The sequence below is a fragment of the Emydura macquarii genome, unplaced genomic scaffold (genome assembly GCF_026122565.2).
Source record: "Emydura macquarii macquarii isolate MOO-44397 ecotype Brisbane River unplaced genomic scaffold, CSIRO-AGI_Emac_v2 contig_2063, whole genome shotgun sequence".
Taxonomy (NCBI): Eukaryota; Metazoa; Chordata; order Testudines; family Chelidae; genus Emydura; species Emydura macquarii.
In genome coordinates this window covers 1265011-1282670 of record NW_027132200.1, presented here as the reverse complement: position 1 = coordinate 1282670, position 17660 = coordinate 1265011, and positions in this window count along the sequence as shown.

Below are 17660 nucleotides of genomic sequence, written 5' to 3'. Positions count from 1 at the left end.
TCCTAGGGAATCATTTCCCATTTTGTATGTGTGCTACTTATTGTTCCTTCCTAAGTGGAGTACTTTGCCTTTGTCCTTATTGAATTTCATCCTATTTCCTTCAGACCATTTTCTCTAGTTTGTCCAGATCATTTTGAATTTTAATCCTATTCTCCAAAGCACTTGCAACCCCTCCCATCTTGGTATCATCTGCAAACTAATTAAGTATACACTCTATGCCATTATCTAAATAATTGATGATGATATTGAACAGAACCAGATTCAGCACTGATCACCTATGTGTAGCTATAGGTGATAACGTAACATACACCCTGCTTTTTATCTACAGCTCTTGTATACTGACACTTTTTATTTATTACTCCTGTAGGTTCTTGTACTACTTTTCAGTCTAATATTTCTTGCTGCTCCCCCACAAAATATTTAGTCATGTTTTCTGTTCTGAAGTTTTAATTCCTTTCTACAGTATTTCAGCCTTTAGTTTTCTGGAAACTTGGGCTTTTTCTAGCTTAAATTGATTTTCTTTCTTTTCTAATTTTTATGACAAATTCCAAATTAAAAATATAAAGGAACAGCTCTAACATTGTTTCCAGAGAATGGAGATTTACATACTTGCCAATGCTTTAACAGTGACTCTGATTAACTTTAATAGGAGTTATCTGAAGGGACAATGTGGCCCTTTTATGAAGGCAATAGCACAGGACATAGCGGATACAAATGAAAGTGGCAAAAGAAATACTATTCTAGACTTAAATATTTTAAAACTGGAAGGGACCATTATTATCACCTAGTCTGACCTCCTGAATAAAAGAGACCAATGGACCTTACCTAGTAATCTCTACATCAAACCCGTAACTTCAGTTTGACCTATAGCATGTTTTTTAAAAAGACATCTGGTCTTGAGTTAATGTCTTCAAGTGATAGAGAATCCACCATATCCCTAGATAAGTTGTTCCAATATGTACCTTATTTCTAGTCTGAATTTGTCTAGCATCAGCTTCCAGTCATTGGATAACTTTAGGCCTCTTTCTGCTAGATTAAACAGCTGTCAGCAATCAGAAATCTCTTCCTCATGTATGTATCTGTAAGTACTTTTTTATAAATCCAAAGATTATGTTTTTCCTCTTACCTGGGTGCTGATGTTCAATTGGTTAGCTACCATGATCCTTCAGTCTCTTCAGTCTACACAAGGAGGAGAGAAGGAAGAGAAGATATAAGAAGGAATAAGTCTGAACCAAGTCCCAAAAATCTGAATCAAGTCCCATAACAACTTTGAAAACATTGACAATGATATTTTATACTCATATTAATATTACTGAAAAAAAATTGGTGTACTTAACGTATGGAATCATCCTCTATAGTCACACAAGCCCTAAATTCAAAAGCTACGTTCTGTGGGGCATGTGGGTCACAAATGCCAAGAGAATCCAGTAATGTACTTTATGAAGAATTCAGTAGAGCCCCATACTAAAAAGTTTAAAGCTTCTGATAACAAGATTACCAATATCATTTAGCTTCACTAAATTTGTTACCAGTTGAATATTGTGACATTTCAAGGATAAATACAGGTATTTGTCTGGCAAAAAGAACTCTCATATGAGAAAAAAGAGAAAGGACATATTCCTGTTACAGTTTTTAGGATTTTCTTTCCTTTTGACTTTCTTCTTTAGATCAACAGTGATGAGTAATCAAACTGAAATAAAACTGTAGCACCTCAGAAACAAAACCACCTTTTTACACATCCTTCAAATTGACATTTCTCACGGCAAGCATACAAGAGATTAACAAGATCAATGAGGAGACCATTCTCAATCAAGAAGGTTCTTCTCACAAAGAGCTCACCGCTTCACTAATCTAATGTTGCAGCATCCCAGATGTATTTATTGGTAATCTACTCATTCATTCTTAATCATGATAATGCTCCAGCAAACCTAAAGAACACAACTTTAATTGACTTTTCATTTCATTTCTTAAAATTACATAATATCTTCCTTACAACTAGATACAAATGTTTCTCAAGTGACATTGCTTGTCCTCTCCTTCCTAAACTATGAGGCATTATGAGAATGCCTGATAAATCTTCAATTATTCCATGTCCTACATTTCAATTTAATTTAATGTTACACTGAGACTAATAGTTATAGAATAGCAAAATCTCCTATCTTATTGGCCTTAGTTGCTTATTATACTAATGACATATTCACCGAGAGGATAGCTAACAAAACTGAATATGTACTCTGATGTTTAACTCTGTGCATATTAAAGTAGTTTACTACTACAGATTATATTGAACTCATCACTCCTCCACACTTCCATCGTGAGGATGCCACAGCCAGAATGACTGAGAAGATCAGGGCAAACCCAAGCCTACTGCTATATATAGACCTCTTCGACCACTCAAAGGCACATTTGGCATCGAGGCATCTGTTATGGGCCCACTTGCCCTGCCCAGATTTCTCTGTGATGTCGATGTGGTGTGAAGAATGATGTGTAGCTGACAAAAAACCAGTCTCTTAAAACTGGCCTGACCATGCATGTACCTGGTTTTGATTTGCCAAGCCACTAATGGGTCCTTCTGAACTGATTTTGAACAGACCAATGTCATTGTACAGCCAGCCTACACACCGGCTAATGAGAGGAATCACATGTGATTGTGGCCAAAGACAGATTATGTCACATATTATTGATGATTGTTCTCAGGCCAGATTTGATGGTGGTCTGAGTGTTCTGCACTTTGCTGATTAGGTGGCCACAAATTGGCTTGGTAAGCTCCACATCCAATAAGAAAAAGATAGAACAAATAATTTTAGTCCATTATTTTATGCTCTCGAGGGGGTAATCCTGTCCATTAAAACTATGAAAGTTCTCTGGAGCTACAATTTTTCTGAAGTTTAATCTACATAGCCATATCAAGGTTGTTGGCGAGATAACTGCTTTTATTATTTATAAGGGAGTTTTTAGTTTAAGTGAATCAGATGTGGATAGACACTTTATCTCAGGGCCTTCCATGGAATTATGAATATAGTTTTGTCTAGCTTCAATATAAGCAAACCATTACTTTGATATCACTTGCCATGATAGTGATCATGCCACTGTGACAGTCTATTGGCTTGTTCTGAGATGCAGCAAGAATGTTAGCAGCTGTAACAGTAGAAATGGAAAAAACTGAAATAACAGCAGAATCTACTCTTACACTCACTTTTTTTTGGTGTGTGGGGGTCTTTACATCCCTTTGAAGATCGCAGAAACGTACTAAGATATTGGCAGTTTATATATTAGTGACATAAGGTATGTCTTTTGTATTGAATGCTATATATGAGAAATGGAGGAAAGATCCATGACTCTATGTGAACAAATTGATTTTCCACTACAATATGCCTGCTCCTTTGAATGTTGTTTCTTTCCCTGTATTGTGCAGATGAATTACATGAGTTTTATTTCACTGTGGCTAAAATTCATACTGTGTGTGTGTGTGTGTTTAGAATGTTTGAATCCATCATGAAGACAAATGCAAATGAGGTGATATGCAATTTTTGAGTGAACTTGAATTCTAGTATAGATAAGTCAATATCCCATATTTTATTTATTGAACAATACATAAACGCATCTGTAAAAATGTTTACTTTGTTTAGATATAGGATACAAATTTAACATCCACAGTTTACATTAAGCAACACTCAGAGTTCATAGTAGCAAAGAAGAATCAACCTCATGAGCATAGGCCCTAATATTTTTTTGTCTAGCTCTGCCTCACGCCTATTTTTCTTAACACATTAGTCCTCTCATACCACTAACTGGACAAGGCAGGACAGCTCAGAACTCGAAGGTGAAAGGTTGATTTGGGCTTTAAAAGATACTCTCACAGGCAACATTCACAGCCATAGCTTGTCTGGCCAATGGGCAGATGTACAACAACTCTCTTTCGGGCTTTCAAACATATTTGGAAGTATTCTATAGTTTCTATAGCCTAGAGGCCTTTTATGTATCTCCATCATATGACGGGATTTTGTAGCCCATCCGCACTTACTTCCTGGACACTGCTGTGCTGGAAGCCCATGTGCAAGCCACACAAGGGGTTCTCACCCTCATTGCATCTTTCTGTCCTTCTAAATTTCTGCCTCCCTCCAAATCTAGTTGCAGAAGTACGTGCAGGAAGATGTACGTGCTAAATATACCACTAAGCAGACTCTAAAAGATCATTCTAAACCTACTACATTGTTCCACCTTAATAGATAATATATTTATGTTAACCTCAGAAATTAGATTTATATTAATGTTATTTAGAAAGAATTTAAATTGTATGCTACATGTATTTTAAAATAATATTTAGGTTATGCATAAACAAATAGAGAGAGAAAACAGACATGAATGTGAAAGCTAAATTGCAACATATTATAAAGCAATAAATCCCACATAGTGAATGAGCATTGACACAATTTGATTGCATAGTATGCACAGGAATAATTATATAACTTTTTACTGGCAATCTTTTTGCGTAAAATATATAGAATAGACTGTGGATACTTATGCGTCTTACCAGTACTGGTCCAAAAAAATATTGACCAAATTTTTTCTCAACACAATTGTGATTTTTTTTTTATTGACTGGAGAGGGGCAGGTTTAGAGGGAGGTAACAATTATTTTAACAAAAATTTCAATTTTTTTATGGGAAAAATTGAAATGAAATGTTTAGTTTCAAAATGGCACTTCAATATTTTGACAGGTTGTTTCATACAACCTAACATGAAATATTTTATTTTGACTTTGAACATTTTTTATATTTTTGAATGTAAAAAAAAAATTAAAGGACATTTTAAAACAAACTTGTTTTACTCTATAAATCAAGACATTTCATTTTAAAATGTAGAAATGCAGCTATGGTCCCATAGCGAAGGAAACTGAGGGAAAAAATGAGTACAGGAGAGCTGGCAGTTTGTAAAAGAGACAATACAAAAAACATAACAGCAAACGATCCTGATGCAGAGAAAATATAGAACAGTAAGATGCCAGTATGACTACACTGGATGCTCTTAAATGACCTGAACATCAGAAAGAAATCATACCAAAAGTGAAAACAAGGATAAATTGCTAAGGATGAGTATAAAAGAACAGCACAAGCATGTAGGGACAAAATCAAAAAGTCTAAGTCACAAAATGAATTACAACTAGCAACAGACATAAAAAAAGAAGATGTTCTATAAGTATGTTAAAACATTAGAGGAAGATGAAGGAAAGTGTAGGTCCATTACTTAATAGGGAAGGAGAGCTAATAGCAGATGACACAGAGAAGACAAGTGTTAATGCCTATTTTCTTCAGTCTTCACTAAAAAGGTTACTTTGTGACCAGATCCACATCCTGATGCTTAACAAAATTAATATTAACAACAAGAAGGAAGGATCGCAAGCCAAAATAGGGTAAGAACAGGTTAAAGAATATTAAGATAAGTTAAATGTATTTAAATCAGAAGGGCCTGATGAAATTCATCCTCGAGTACTTAAGGAACTAGCTGAAGCAATTTCAAAACCATTAGCAGTTATCTTCGAGAACTCTTGTAGGATGGGTGAGTTCCAGCTCCCAGAGGACGGGACAAACATAAGACCTATCTTTAGAAGGAGAATAAATAGGACCTGGGGAATCACAGACCAATCAGCCTAATTTCAAAAACTGGAAAAATATTGGCACAAATAGTTAAACAATTTGCAAGAAAAATAAGGTGATAAGTAATAGCTAGTATGAATGTGTCAAAAACAAATCAAGCCAAATCAATCTAATTCCCTTCTTTGACAGAGTAACCAACCTAGTGTATAGGGGGAAAGCAGTAGATGGGATATGTCCTGACTTTAGTAAGGCTTTAGACACAATCCATATGGCAGTCTCATAAACAAACTAGGAAAATATGCTCTATATTAAATTATTATAAAGTGGGTGCACAACTGACTGAAAAACTGTATTCACCTTATTGTATATTTTGGTCATTTGGGTAGAGTCATCATTAGTTAATTGAGTATTTTATTTTTAGATAGCCTTTGCAGTGTATCTGGTAGTTGTGGGTAGAAGGAAACAAGCAGGAAAAATGAAACTAGAATAGACCACGTGTGATCCTATGCTGAGATATTTATTTTTAGCCTCTTGGGACTTCATCAGGTAAAGAATTTCAGGAACATTATTTGGTGAACATTGATCATAGGTTAAGGATTAAGCCCCTAACTTTGCATGTATAACTGAGGTATGGCTGAATGACATTACAGGACTGGTTCACTTACTCTTTCCTTGCTTCATTCCTTTTACAATGATTATTTTAGGGATTATGATTAGTTCTATTTATTTAAAGCAATGTGTCTGGGCTTGTCAATCTTTTAGATGAAGCATTTTAAAAACATGTAATGGGGAAAAACAAGACAGACAAAAAGAAAGAGAACCTTTGATGGCCTCCTATAAATCACAGGGCTAGTACGGAGCCTGGGCATGATAACCATCTTGTAAAGTGGTGCTGTGAAGATTGCTTCTTTTCCATGGAGTCTGCAGGGAAATCATCTAGTGGAGGAGTGTTCAACTGAAGCTAATGTATTTTCATTAAAAGAGGAGACATTAGTCTATATATGAGGTAATATTTTGAAAAGTGGCTAAGGAGTAACTAAGTCTCATGGAAAGAGAAAGGAGCGTAACTTTTAAGTTCCTAAGTCTATTTTAAAAATGGGACACAAAAACATGAAAAAGACACAGAAATGGTCAGGTCAACATTTGTTTTCAAATGTGTTTATTTGTTATTGATGTGTGGGCTTTTCTATTGCTCTCATCATTGTAGGAACTGAGCAGCTACTCATATGCACAGACACACAGACCTCTAGGGTGAAGGTGTGAGTAACTGAATAACCTTTATTCCTGTTACCCTAGTGCTTTATATTTTGCCTCTAAGGCTCCCTAGTAGTCTGTCTACACAATGGCTCTAGGCAACCACAATAAACACTAATCTCACATATGTTAATTAATTAATCTTGACAGCACCTCACAACTGGGAATTATTAGCCTCATTTTACAGATGGGGAACTGAGGAATGGACAGATTACATAACTTGCACAAGATCACAGAGTGACTACTCTGTGGCAGAGCTAGGAACAGAACTCCTGAGTCCTAAGCCACTGACTCAACCACCAATCCAAACAAAAATTGGGGGAAATTTTCCCCCCTTCCAATTATTCAAACTACCCTAGACACAGAAACAATGTGAACATGAACTGAATAAACAATGGAAAAAATGTTAGTCCCTTTTTGCAAGTATTTTACAATGGTTACTGAGGGGACAACTACTAATGGTTTATTATATGTTAAAGAAAATGACTGGGATTCATCTTGGCAGAAATTGCTCCAGATCTTATGAAGATCATAGATTTCAAGTGGGTCAGTCTTGTTGCTCATACCACACATACAACTTCCCTCTCAAATCATTCCCCTTATGAGTTGGTTGATCTTGATTTGTTTGATCCTGATGTATTATTTATGAGTCTGTTGATCTGGAAGGTAAAATTCAGCAAGCACAACCATTGCTGTAGTGAGTCATCCATTGACCTTCAGCTCCCCTTTCTGCTAGAATGCACTGCAAATGTTTAATTTTTCTTTTGGAGAATATAAGCAAAACTACCCTAGTGGATAATTTGTTTATTTTTCACTGAATCTGTTAATGATTTCCTCACAAAGGAATGTTTTTTGCTTGATGTGTGAAATGCAACATCAAGTTTACATATCTTTGGTCCCTCTTTTATCTTGGTTTCCTCCTTCTCTTTTAGTTTTGCTTTGCTGAACAGCACTGTGAATTACATTGGCTTAGGTCATTCCCTTCCATAGAAATACCTGCAGGACAGGGGAAGAGGGGACAAGAAACTATGTGGTTGATTTTGCAAACTTTCCAAAAAAATGTCCCTTGTATGGCTGTGTGGGCCATATCTGGAGTGGATGGAGGAAATTGCCAACTCTGGGGATCTAAAGAACCTCTGGGAAAGAAAGCTCTAGTCCTGTGTAGGCATTAGAAGTAGGATTTTCAAAACCATTCAGCTATGGCCTAAATACTTCATTTATTCCAATTTATTATTGACTTCATTTTGGAGAAGAAGTAGGCCAAGGCACTACGAGATGTCCCCATTGGTCTCTCTTTCCCTCCATGCTTACTTAAGGAATCATCATGGAGTTTGAACAGGAGAAGAATCCAATGCTCAGAGGTAATGTATCCCTTCCACACAAACTTAGAGAGGTCTATCCTAATAGGATCTATTCTTTGCATAAGAAGGTGAGATAATTAGGGCATTAATTTTAAGTTATAAATAACATTTATTATTAATTCCATTTCCCACTGGATATATAACATATTAAAACAGTGCACTATAAGAAAAAGCAGTGATTGATTTTGCTGATAGTAATACGATGAATTAAATGAACTAATTTTTTTATTACTAATAGTATATTTAGCAAAAACTTAATCCTTTCCCTGTAAGAGGGGACATTAAAACTTAAAAGAACAGTTAATCAATGCTAAAGATCTTCAGACACATTTTGAATTTATAATTGACGTGCAAGATGCTTTAACAATAAAAACCATCTCTCAGAAGATAAAGGGTGAGAGTGCAACTAGCTGAACAGGAGTGCAGATCCAGCTTGCACAAGGATTGAGGACAGCCAGCATTGATCGTGGCACTAACCACCCTGAAGGGAGTTGGTGAGAGGTGAAGCCATGCACCTGCCTCCCCAGTACCCAGCTCTATATTAGAAAGTGGTTATCAGCTGTTTTGATAGGTAAAAGCAGCTAACAATAATAAAAAAATAAGAAATATGTGCCTTGAGGTACTGGGTATTTGTCACAAGTGCATTTCCAACTGCCAATAACTGCTGTACATACCCTGCTGTCTCCTGCTGTATGATGGGGGATTAGAATTTGTATCAACCAATGGAGGGACTATAAAAGCAGAAACTGAGGGCATAGTGAAGTCAGTGAGAGTCTAATGACTTTAACTGGAGATAGATTGGGCCCAAGGGTTGCAGTATCCGACGGGGTGAAAAAACTGCAGAATGCAAATTAAAAATAAAAGCCCTGTTGGCATGCCACAAGAGGAAAAGAGTTTAAAGCAGAAACAAGACCACGCTACTATAATGGGGTTGGGTTGAGTAAGATGGAACACCAAATCACTGTTGCATCCTTCTATCTCTCCTCCCCTTACCTCCACTTTTTGTCAGAATGGGTAGCGGCACTGCAAAATGCCCTTTGTATAGAAAAAGTGACAGATGTAAGTGGCACACATGAGATAATTTAAAAGTAATTGGCAAATATATGTGCAAAAACATGGCAGTAACATCTTTGTAACATCTAGCGGGCCTATGCAGCGAGGCAGAAACAGAAGGAGGCAATGAAAAATTCAAGTGAAGTTTCCAGTAGGTCAGGAAGCCAAACGCTTTATCTGCAGCTACATAATCCCTCTAAAATCCAGGTTACACTACATTTCCCTGCACCAAGACACTATTAAAAATGAGTTTATAACTAGTTTCTGCATGCATTTTAATGGTTTGCGTGGCTGGGGTAGCTTTGTTAAAGCTGTTTTTAAACACAGCATTGCTTAATGGGGGTAGTGAAGTATTAGCTTTTTTATAGGAAGAGCGAACACTTGACTGATGCTACTGTCAGACTTAGGTCACTTCATAAAGCTGATCTTGTACCTTTTTTCAGTTGGCAATCTTTCTGCCATCTTGAATTATGAAACTGTCTTCAAACAAAAAACTAGAGTTTAACCTTGGGTTTTGCACACTATGGCACACAGAACACAAAGATTGTGATGTATTAACAAAGGAATTTTGTATTTTTGTATTTCTATGAGTCACTTAAACCTCAAACCTCTTAATGTACTCAAAACTATGATAAGGGCTATCTTACTCTAAGCCTGTGCTTCTCTCCTTTTTTATATATATGCTGAAGGGTGTAAAACCTAGCACGGCTGGTGTGTCAAGGATCTGAATAGCCCAACACAGCAGATTCAAGGCTCCAGGTGTCAGGAGATTTCACTCTGGGGACAAAGTCAGAGAGTAATTGTTGTACATAGCATGATCCTGGTAGACAAAGAAATTTCATAGCAGCTATCTGTTTGAGATTATATGCTACTTTAAGAAGCAGTGATTCCTTTCCCATGCCTTTTATCTGCGCTAAAGGACATAGAAAATATGCACAGGACTGGGGGGGGTGCAAGTCAGTGGCCACAGGGCACAGAAGATAGATATGCTATCAGGGGAAAATTGGGCTAGGGGACCAGCATGCAGCATCCAAGAATCCAAAATGAACCTGGTTTCTCTGTGGAGAATTAGGCACTGCTGGGTTGCAAGGCAACAACTCATGCCTCATCTAACGCGCCCCATCTATGTGGTCTTCAACCAGCCCTTGGTGATCACTACTTATCCTGCTTTCCAATATTGTCTCATTGTTTCCTTTTTTTCCTTCATCTGTCTGTCTTAACCTGTTGTCTCATCTTATATTTTAGATTGTGATGTCTTTATGGCAGGGCCATTTTTTTTCTTTTGTTTGTATGGTGCCTACATAACAGGGTCCTCATCTATGAATGAAGCTCCTAGGTGCTACAGTTACACAAATAATAAGAAAACAGTACAAGTAGAACTTCATGGTTTTATCATTTCTAAAAGTTTTTCAACAGGAGGGGATATTCTGGTTCATTATTCTTATCTGACAGCATATAATGGGTGAGAAATACCATTAGGTTTACCTGAGAAAAATATTGTGCAGTTTGTTATATAAAAGAACTTGCATGTATTTTAAAACTCATGCTTATTAAAACCCTATTTGGAATGCTTATCCTTTTTATAAATGTTTTGTCATATCTTAGCTATTCACTGCTGTTTTCTTTCTTGATGTAACCCTTCTGCCAGACCAAGTCGGCAGCAGCAAGGGCCGGGTTCTATATCTAGGAGTCCCTGTAAATGATGCAACACCAAACTGGCTCGAGCCCCCACCCAGTCACCTGGGAAATTACACAGTATCCCCTGGGCGCCCTCCAAAGGGCAATACTTCCCCTCTCGCAAGCACAGAGTCTGAGTGTAGAAAGAAACCTTTTAATAGCAAAACAGAGATAACACCGCACTGGTTTGGGAAACAGTGCAAACAGAGTTCATGAACTCAATGAGCCCAAACCCATCCCAGAGTACAGGGCGCATCCTTCGCCTCTCCCTTCCTTCTTGCCCCTGTACTGACCGTCGTAGTTGCAATATCCACCTCTCAGGTGTGACTCCGCCCCGTAGGCCGCACCGGTCCAACACAGGCTTGTCCAGGCCCCCTCTGCTGCTGTCTCCTATCGCCTGTGGGCCTCACTGAGTCCCCCACTGCTGGCAACGACAACGCCGATCTCCCACCGACTGCTGGCACCAACCGCACCTGGCTTCCGCCAACCACTGGCCGGGCTGGCACCGACTGTGCCGGCCCCTCCGCCGACCGCAGGACACCCTGGGCTGGCACCGACTGTGCCGGCCCCTCCGCCAACCACCCTGGGCTGGCACCGACTGTGTTGGCCCCTCCGCCGACCGCTGGCCACCCTGTGCTGGCACCGACTGTGCTGGCCCCCTTGTTGACTGGGCTGGCACCGACTGTGCTAGCCTCCCACCAGAGTTGCCTGTTGCCCACTCAGCTCTGATAGTGGTCAGGCCAAGTTCAGCTCCTAATGATTTCAGCTCCTAATGATTTCAGCTCATATGTAAACCTTCTGCTGTCATACAGGAATTGTCCCAGCTTTCAAGAGACAAAAGACTCCAAGGTGAGTTATTAAGTCTACCTTTTAACAATGGGAGGTGAGAGTCACTCCTTGCCTGGGGACAGCCCTCTCACTTGGCCCCTGCAATCCCAATAGGAGACACCTCCACCTTTTCCAGGCTGAAACATCGGCCTGCCACCCTTGAGGAGCTCTGTCTAGTTTAGGGTGAAGTGTTCTATCATAACAGATTAAACACAGTTTTGCTGACATCTGTTCATACAATTGAAGGACAACATTTCATTACCCCAGCAGTTAACACAAAAGTGGTTTGTACAATTCAAGGACAACATTTCATTACCCCAACAGTTAACACAAAAGTGGTTTGTAACCCAAACCCAGCCCTGCTAACCATTTCTCATTATGCTCCGCACCTAGGTAGATTATGCTAAGTAGTTAATTGTGCTCATGCAGATACAAAGCCCATGCAAATAATGTGGCCCCCTTTATTCAGACACTCAGACCTTGCTTACATCGATTTCAACAAAACATGTCTTCTAAATTAATTTTATCTGGGAACAGCTAGAGTCATGTGTGCTGTAATCTGGCTATCCTTATGTTCAGGGTCAGAAAATAGGAAATGTAAATGGAGTGTGTATATTTGTACTTGGATTTCCAAAAGTACCATCAAGAATAGGTGCTGGGCACTTACTGCCCTTAGGTGCTTTTGAAAAAATCTCACCCTTAAATGTCAAGATACATTTCTGACCTTTTGGTGTTGTGGGTCAAGGATATAGTTTGATGTTAGTTCTGCCTTTTCTTGGTCAGAATTAGTACTTAGTAAGATAAAATACAAAATTGCAGAAACCTAAAACATGATATAAGAACAAAAGATGACATTGATGAATGGAGTAAATTTTTAATACTCTACTGAAGGGTATTACTGCACTGTACATTTTTAATTACTCTACTGCAGCTCTACAGAGTCTCTCTCTAGGATGACCCATCATCCTATCTCATTTTTTTTCCCTTGGATCTCTCTGATGCATAAAACCTCTGCCACTCAAATGTCATTGTTTTTCTGGTTTCATTTACCTCTCCCTGCTTTTCCTATGCTTCACAGCAGTTCTCCTTAACTAGAAGACATTCTAGTTAGCACCTGCCTCTCCAATTGTCTCAATGAGGATTTCTTTGCCTTCCAGATATCTTGTTTCCTTGTGTAGAGAAGGGAGAGGAGATGAGAAAGATGCAGCAATTTCCAGTTTCAGACAGAAACAAGACACCTCAATGCTATTTTCCAGGCAGATGCCTCAATGCTTCCAGGAGGAAGATAATACTCTTTATCCAAAAATTAGTTTGCAAGGTGCAGATTTTTTGCTTTGTTTTAAGTCTCAAAGATAGTGTATACAGAGAATAGAAAGGAATGGAGAAAAGCTATCTCACTTCTATCAACCATGTTATTTATTTTGCAGACATCATTTTCACTCTTAACTTTTGGAGAGGTCATTGGTGGTGGCAGCTTATCATTTCTGGCAAGAATTTATTTGTTTGCACAGTTTCTAATGGAGTGTCCGTCTTCTGCAAATTTCAGTGGACGTTCTTCTACACACATCTCAAAAATGGCACTGACAGTCTTGTTTGCTAAGTGCATGTCTGGTTCAAGGTCATTATCTTTCTTTAGTGTTGATTTGTTTTTCAGCATGGTTCAGTCTTAATATACTACCAATGAACTAATAAATAGTGTTCTTACAGCACAAACTAGACTAAGTGCTTTAAAAAAACATATAGAAAGAGGATTGTGACATACTGTACTCCATGTTACCTCCTATACCCACATATTCACTGCTGTAATATGATTGATATGTTCTGTATAAAATATGTCATGTGAGGTATCATTTGAAAAATTTTAATTTGATGAACCTCATTATCCTGTTTAAATGTATGCATCATCAATTGCATATGGAGTTGTGAGATTTCACTATATGGTTGTTTTTGAAACATATTGTGAGTCTGGGGAATACCCACAGGCTAGCCCCTCAAAGATGAAACTGTAAACACAGAGGCTCTATTTGCAAAGCCACCCATAGACAAAAGGTGCAAGGAAGAATTTGCAATTTACGTGAAAGCCACTAGACAGCTCATATAGGCCACAGGGGCTGCCTAACCCCATGACACAGCATGGATTTTTTTCAGCGCATGAAGAAAAGCATAAAATGAGGGGCAGTGACATAATCACTTCACCTGCCTCTCCTCCCCCTTCTCTACATAAGGAAGCGAGATCATCTGGAAGACCAAAAATATCCTCATTGAGACTATGAGGCTGGTAATTAGAAAGCATTCCAGTTAATAAAAACTGCTTTGAAGTTTTGGGTGAGAAATTCTTTCACTTTTAGAATTACTAGCCTGGTAAAGTTTAGGAATTAGCTTGCAATTTTATTTATTTCCTTTTGTAACCAGTTCTGATTGTCTATGCCCATACCATGTAATCACTTAAAATCTATCTTTCTATAGTTAATAAACCTGTTTTATGTATAATCTAAACCAGTGTGCTTTTTCATGATGTGTTTGGGGAATCTATTCAGGTTAACAATGGCTGGTGCACGATAATTTTTTTGTCAATTTGACTAACCTTATGAGCTTGTACTGTTCAGTAAGTAACTGAACAATACAAGACGGCACATTTCTGGGGTGCAAGGCTGGGACCACGGATTTGTGGGTGTCACCCTATATGTAATTCAAGAGTGGCTGGACATAGCACCCTGGTATATTCTGAAGCTAAGTTGCATGCTGGAGTCTGGGGTGAGTGGCAGAGTGGCAGCTCACACAGCAAAGCAGGGCAGAGTGTACACCAAACTGGACAATTAAGGGGGCACAATGATCCAACAGTCCAGATTGTACCCTAGAGAATGTCATGGTAGTGCAGCATGCAGGGTGAAATGCACAGCCTGTTGTACTAAGTGAGATCTGCATTTCATACACTGGTGCAGGGATTTTAAGCGTAGTTGCTAGACAGGGTCAAAGAAAAGGTTACAGTTCTTTTATTTTCTCTTTGCTAATTTCGGGGAAACAAGGTGGGAACAGAAAGATATAAAAATGGGTGAGAATGAAACAAAGTTAGAACTGGCCAAATTAAAGGCAGAGGAAAGAAAAAGATTGCCAATTTCAATTAAGAGAAGCAGAATTGAAGATAAAATTGAAAGAGTTTGAGATGAAAGAGAAAAAGGAAGGACACTGTAACCCATCCGTGCCTAGGATAAAATACCTCCAAATGCCAAGGTCAGGGCATGCTGCAAAAGAGAACAGATTCTCCCAGCACTGGTGGGTGACACAGACTTCCCAACCAGCCACAAACAGTGCTTCTGATTCCCCACACTGGTTATCAAGAAGCTAAAACATAATATACACAGCCTTCTTTAATGCATTTCAGTGTCTGGCTCCCAATCAGTCAATAGGTCCAGTAAAAAGATAAGTTATTTAAAAAGCTCTTTACCAAAAAGGTTCCCTGGGCCCCAAAAGGGTTAGTCACATTACTAAATCAATATAAGTTTGGATCTGACCCAAAATACCATGCTGCCAGCCCATCGTTTAGTACCTGAAACGAAAGGTTTATTATAAAAGGAAAGAAACAAACTATAAGAGAAATGTTAAAGGATTAAAGCAATCAGATACATACAAATGATTTGAAAGTCCATATATATCAAGTTTTCAGTAGAATTGTGGAGTTTGCAGGCTTGTATAGTCCCTCTGGTGTACATTCAATACCTGGATGGGTCTCAGTCCTTTGTTTCACAGCTTCACTTAGATGAGTTGATCCAGAGGTTGGTGAAGACTAAAGACAAAATGGATGTGGTGAAGCTGCCTTTTATGTTCCTTGGCCTTTGCCATGCTGCTTGTGGAAATTTACAGAAATAAGATGGAATCCAGGGTTACATGAGTAAATCCTGGTGACTCATAATGCCAATTCTGGATAATATAGAATACTCTAAATTTAAAGAGAGTCTTTTGCAAAGGTTCAAAATTATTCTGGATATATATAGGGTAAAATTTAGAAATCTTAAGAGAAATGTGGGTATGAATAATGGTGAATATATATACAGGATGAATGATCTGATAAGTAAGTGGGTCAAATGTAAAGGTATTGAAAAGTTTGAACTGCTTGATCACATTGGTCAGGAACATTTCTTGAATAGATGTAAAGATGACATAAACCAGTCTCTCTGGGAATAAGGAAAGGAGCTGGGAGGTTAGACACTCACCTACCCAAAGTCCCTCCTCTCCTAGTAATTCCTCTCCCAAATATCTTCTGAGCATCTAAGACATCGTTGCCAAGAGCAGAAAGCAAGCCAGCCACAAGCAGCCCATGTTAATTCTGCTGTTCTCAACACAGAAGCCTCTGAGGCACCTGAAACTTACAAGATTGGTTTTGGCGGACTTGGCTCTGCAGAGACAGACATGAGACGTTCAAATTGTTAAAATTAATGACAGGGAATGCATGGGATGGAGAGATATAGGTGCACGAGTTTCTTTGGTTAAACAGGGTATAGCTCAAGAAACTGACATGTTACCTAATCAAACAGCAGAACTTGTAGTAGTGGGTGGATCCAGGGTTCCCATGCCTCTTTAAAAAAATTTATGCTGATTGGAGGGGGCCTGAAGGTGATTTGGTTGTGTGGGTAATAGAAGGTATCCCTGATGACATGCTTTCCGGAAATGTTTTTTTTTCATTGTGCTAAAGTGGTCTGCGTGGTAACTCACAGCAAAAGGGAATATGGTGTTAAGATCCAAAGATGATAAAACCTTGGAATCTGCTGAGGAAGTGAGTGAAGGTCCCTCTGACTCCTCTGCATCAAGGAGAAGCAGCATGGTTCTAGGGGTGTGTGCGTGTATGTGTGTGTGTGCGTGCATGCTGGGGCAAAGGGGGGACTGAGACCAGCTCCTGCACCGCAGCTAAATGCAGCACACCCTTAGAGCCCAATAAGGGAGAAGTTCCTGTCTGTCATTGGAAAGGCTGTTCCAGTTGCTTACTGCCAGATTTTTGCAATTGAGCAAAGTCACACAGACTTCATTCCAGAGAACATAGAGAAAAGTGTCCAATGGGGGCTCCAAAGAAGGAAAATGGGGAATTAATGTTGACACATGAATGTCTCCAGCTGGTCACTTGGGAGAAAATGCCCAGGATAGAAGGGCTGATTCAGCATCTGCCCACCCAGGCAAGCACAGAGAGGGAACTGACCTTTCAGAGGGAAGCTGTCACACCACTAACTTCTCAGGGACATGGGGGAGGGGGTGACAGATGGTACCCCACTCCAGGTCCCAGTTTTCCAGGACACCGGTCTTGACGTGCTTGTGGAAAATGACTGTCTCTAAAACAGCACCTGTAAAAAGGAGCTTGCAGCTTATGCAATCTGTTGTCTGTGAGCATGCAAAGGACCCAGCAGGTGGGGGGGTGGGGAAGCAGGAACATATGATCAAGAGTAGATGCTCTTAACCCAGAGAGCACAAATCATAACTCTCTAGGAAAAGGGGCAGAAAAGGACTCAGTATGGCTGTGAGGGGTACAGGTTAACACCAAGAGGAGAAATGGGTCAGCCAATATGCAGGATCCCCTTTATCTCACTAAATCCTGAGGTACCAAAATCCCAGAAATATAACTGCATTAAGAGCCCATGCAGAAGAGAATACTGTAGTAAAAGGAAAGCCAGTAACTGTTTACATGCAAAAGTTCAGGAAGGAGTTAAGGACACAATGGGTATTGAACAAACCAACCTCAAAACCAGACGGTCTAAACAGCTGTGGTATGGCAAAAATACTTGTAAAGGCCTATTTGTGATAAAAAAAATTGGTGCTAACGTTAAACCTAGTGGTAAAAAAATTGGTGCTAAAGATAAATCCTGTGAAAATATATAATATGCACAATTTTGGTGGACATGCTAGGA